This window comes from Leptonotus elevatus, unplaced genomic scaffold (genome assembly GCF_054856555.1).
Source record: "Leptonotus elevatus isolate MCC_2025b unplaced genomic scaffold, RoL_Lele_1.0 HiC_scaffold_61, whole genome shotgun sequence".
In the NCBI taxonomy this organism is placed as follows: Eukaryota; Metazoa; Chordata; class Actinopteri; order Syngnathiformes; family Syngnathidae; genus Leptonotus; species Leptonotus elevatus.
Genome location: NW_028233728.1, coordinates 200,001 through 205,000, shown reverse-complemented (window position 1 = coordinate 205,000; position 5,000 = coordinate 200,001).

The window sequence follows — 5,000 nt, the reverse complement described above, 5'->3', positions numbered from 1 at the left end:
TAGAAAAAATTCGAGAACCAGGATGAGGAGGGGGAAAATGTGGCCAGTCAGGCCGACCCGAAGTGCCTCTTAGGCGGATAGGGGTTGGGCGAAACTCCCTTGAAAGTGGCACTCTGAAAAAATTTCCAAGTTTGGCTGACTTAGAAAAAATTCGAGAACCAGGATGAGGAGGGGGAAAATGTGGCCAGTCAGGCCGACCTGAAGTGCCTCTTAGGCGGATAAGGGTTGGGCGAAACTCCCTTGAAAGTGGCACTCTGAAAAAATTTCCAAGTTTGGCTGACTTAGAAAAAATTCGAGAACCAGGATGAGGAGGGGGAAAATGTGGCCAGTCAGGCCGACCCGAAGTGCCTCTTAGGCGGATAGGGGTTGGGCGAAACTCCCTTGAAAGTGGCACTCTGAAAAAATTTCCAAGTTTGGCTGACTTAGAAAAAATTCGAGAACCAGGATGAGGAGGGGGAAAATGTGGCCAGTCAGGCCGACCTGAAGTGCCTCTTAGGCGGATAGGGGTTGGGCGAAACTCCCTTGAAAGTGGCACTCTGAAAAAATTTCCAAGTTTGGCTGACTTAGAAAAAATTCGAGAACCAGGATGAGGAGGGGGAAAATGTGGCCAGTCAGGCCGACCTGAAGTGCCTCTTAGGCGGATAGGGGTTGGGCGAAACTCCCTTGAAAGTGGCACTCTGAAAATATTTCCAAGTTGGGCTGACTTAGAAAAAATTCGAGAACCAGGCTGAGGAGGGGACCATCTGGCAAGGGAGTCCGACCTAAAGTGCATCTAAAGCGGATATGGGTTGGTCGAGCCTCCCTTGATTTGCCCTGGAGCTCCCACGTCTTAAAAAGGTCTCTCCTATAATTGTACACCAACCATTTTGAGGTTTGGGTGCAAACCTCTCGAATGGGGGGACTCGGTCCCCTATCTACAGCGCCCCTAATGACGACAGGTGGTACTGCGCCCCTGGTAGCCCGGCCATTGAAAATGAATGGGCCCATTCATTTCAATGGGGAATTTCGACCCCTGGTTGCCCGCCATTCATTTCAATGGGGAATTTCGACCCCTGGTCGCCCGCCATTCATTTCAATGGGGACTTTCGACCCCTGGTTGCCCGCCATTCATTTCAATGGGGGATTTCGACCCCTGGTCGCCCGCCATTCATTTCAATGGGGGATTTCGACCCCTGGTAGCCCGCCATTCATTTCAATGGGGGACTTCGACCCCTGGTAGCCCGCCATTCATTTCAATGGGGGACTTGGACCCCTGGTAGCCCGCCATTCATTTCAATGGGGGATTTCGACCCCTGGTCGCCCGCCATTCATTTCAATGGGGGATTTCGACCCCTGGTAGCCCGCCATTCATTTCAATGGGGGACTTCGACCCCTGGTTGCCCGCCATTCATTTCAATGGGGGATTTCGACCCCTGGTCGCCCGCCATTCATTTCAATGGGGGATTTCGACCCCTGGTCGCCCGCCATTCATTTCAATGGGGGATTTCGACCCCTGGTAGCCCGCCATTCATTTCAATGGGGGACTTCGACCCCTGGTAGCCCGCCATTCATTTCAATGGGGGACTTGGACCCCTGGTAGCCCGCCATTCATTTCAATGGGGGACTTCGACCCCTGGTTGCCCGCCATTCATTTCAATGGGGGACTTCGACCCCTGGTTGCCCGCCATTCATTTCAATGGGGGATTTCGACCCCTGGTCGCCCGCCATTCATTTCAATGGGGGATTTCGACCCCTGGTAGCCCGCCATTCATTTCAATGGGGGACTTCGACCCCTGGTTGCCCGCCATTCATTTCAATGGGGGACTTCGACCCCTGGTTGCCCGCCATTCATTTCAATGGGGGATTTCGACCCCTGGTAGCCCGCCATTCATTTCAATGGGGGACTTCGACCCCTGGTTGCCCGCCATTCATTTCAATGGGGGACTTCGACCCCTGGTTGCCCGCCATTCATTTCAATGGGGGATTTCGACCCCTGGTCGCCCGCCATTCGTTCCTATGTGGCGGGGGATTTCAACCCCAGGTCGCCCTCGTGTGGTTCTTTTTGGCGCAGCTGACGGGCTCCGCTGCTCGTGGAGGTTTGCTAGTGGAGGATAACCCCCTGCCTGGGCAACTCGAACGCCCGGCATTCGTTCCTATGTGGCGGGGGATTTCAACCCCAGGTCGCCCTCGTGTGGTTCTTTTTGGCGCAGCTGACGGGCTCCGCTGCTCATGGAGGTTTGCTAGTGGAGGATAACCCCCTGCCTGGGCAACTCGAACGCCCGGCATTCGTTCCTATGTGGCGGGGGATTTCAACCCCAGGCCGCCCTCGTGTGGTTCTTTTTGGCGCAGCTGACGGGCTCCGCTGCTCATGGAGGTTTGCTAGTGGAGGATAACCCCCTGCCTGGGCAACTCGAACGCCCGGCATTCGTTCCTATGTGGCGGGGGATTTCAACCCCAGGTCGCCCTCGTGTGGTTCTTTTTGGCGCAGCTGACCGGGCTCCGCTGCTCATGGAGGTTTGCTAGTGGAGGATAACCCCCTGCCTGGGCAACTCGAACGCCCGGCATTCGTTCCTATGTGGCGGGGGATTTCAACCCCAGGTCGCCCTCGTGTGGTTCTTTTTGGCGCAGCTGACCGGGCTCCGCTGCTCATGGAGGTTTGCTAGTGGAGGATAACCCCCTGCCTGGGCAACTCGAACGCCCGGCTCCCCCCCGGTCCGCTGGAGCTCCTCCAACGGCCAGCAACAAGCCCCGAAGACGGGCGCGCTCCCCCCGGTCCGCTGGAGCTCCTCCAACGTCCAGCAACAAGCCCCGAAGACGGGCGCGCTCCCCGCGGTCCGCTGGAGCTCCTCCAACGGCCAGCAACAAGCCCCGAAGACGGGCGCGCTCCCCCCGGTCCGCTGGAGCTCCTCCAACGGCCAGCAACAAGCCCCGAAGACGGGCGCGCTCCCCGCGGTCCGCTGGAGCTCCGCCAACGGCCAGCAACAAGCCCCGAAGACGGGCGCGCTCCCCGCGGTCCGCTGGAGCTCCTCCAACGGCCAGCAACAAGCCCCGAAGACGGGCGCGCTCCCCGCGGTCCGCTGGAGCTCCTCCAACGGCCAGCAACAAGCCCCGAAGACGGGCGCGCTCCCCGCGGTCCGCTGGAGCTCCTCCAACGGCCAGCAACAAGCCCCGAAGACGGGCGCGCTCCCCCCCGGTCCGCTGGAGCTCCTCCAACGGCCAGCAACAAGCCCCGAAGACGGGCGCGCTCCCCGCGGTCCGCTGGAGCTCCTCCAACGGCCAGCAACAAGCCCCGAAGACGGGCGCGCTCCCCGCGGTCCGCTGGAGCTCCGCCAACGGCCAGCAACAAGCCCCGAAGACGGGCGCGCTCCCCGCGGTCCGCTGGAGCTCCTCCAACGGCCAGCAACAAGCCCCGAAGACGGGCGCGCTCCCCCCGGTCCGCTGGAGCTCCTCCAACGTCCAGCAACAAGCCCCGAAGACGGGCGCGCTCCCCCCGGTCCGCTGGAGCTCCGCCAACGGCCAGCAACAAGCCCCGAAGACGGGCGCGCTCCCCCCGGTCCGCTGGAGCTCCTCCAACGGCCAGCAACAAGCCCCGAAGACGGGCGCGCTCCCCCCGGTCCGCTGGAGCTCCTCCAACGGCCAGCAACAAGCCCCGAAGACGGGCGCGCTCCCCGCGGTCCGCTGGAGCTCCGCCAACGGCCAGCAACAAGCCCCGAAGACGGGCGCGCTCCCCGCGGTCCGCTGGAGCTCCTCCAACGGCCAGCAACAAGCCCCGAAGACGGGCGCGCTCCCCCCGGTCCGCTGGAGCTCCTCCAACGTCCAGCAACAAGCCCCGAAGACGGGCGCGCTCCCCCCGGTCCGCTGGAGCTCCTCCAACGTCCAGCAACAAGCCCCGAAGACGGGCGCGCTCCCCGCGGTCCGCTGGAGCTCCTCCAACGGCCAGCAACAAGCCCCGAAGACGGGCGCGCTCCCCCCGGTCCGCTGGAGCTCCGCCAACGGCCAGCAACAAGCCCCGAAGACGGGCGCGCTCCCCCCGGTCCGCTGGAGCTCCTCCAACGGCCAGCAACAAGCCCCGAAGACGGGCGCGCTCCCCGCGGTCCGCTGGAGCTCCTCCAACGGCCAGCAACAAGCCCCGAAGACGGGCGCGCTCCCCCCGGTCCGCTGGAGCTCCTCCAACGGCCAGCAACAAGCCCCGAAGACGGGCGCGCTCCCCCCGGTCCGCTGGAGCTCCTCCAACGGCCAGCAACAAGCCCCGAAGACGGGCGCGCTCCCCGCGGTCCGCTGGATCCCCTCCAACGGCCAGCAACAAGCCCCGAAGACGGGCGCGCTCCCCCCGGTCCGCTGGAGCTCCTCCAACGGCCAGCAACAAGCCCCGAAGACGGGCGCGCTCCCCCCGGTCCGCTGGAGCTCCTCCAACGGCCAGCAACAAGCCCCGAAGACGGGCGCGCTCCCCGCGGTCCGCTGGAGCTCCGCCAACGGCCAGCAACAAGCCCCGAAGACGGGCGCGCTCCCCGCGGTCCGCTGGAGCTCCTCCAACGGCCAGCAACAAGCCCCGAAGACGGGCGCGCTCCCCCCGGTCCGCTGGAGCTCCTCCAACGTCCAGCAACAAGCCCCGAAGACGGGCGCGCTCCCCCCGGTCCGCTGGAGCTCCTCCAACGTCCAGCAACAAGCCCCGAAGACGGGCGCGCTCCCCGCGGTCCGCTGGAGCTCCTCCAACGGCCAGCAACAAGCCCCGAAGACGGGCGCGCTCCCCCCGGTCCGCTGGAGCTCCGCCAACGGCCAGCAACAAGCCCCGAAGACGGGCGCGCTCCCCCCGGTCCGCTGGAGCTCCTCCAACGGCCAGCAACAAGCCCCGAAGACGGGCGCGCTCCCCCCGGTCCGCTGGAGCTCCTCCAACGGCCAGCAACAAGCCCCGAAGACGGGCGCGCTCCCCGCGGTCCGCTGGAGCTCCTCCAACGGCCAGCAACAAGCCCCGAAGACGGGCGCGCTCCCCGCGGTCCGCTGGAGCTCCGCCAACGGCCAGC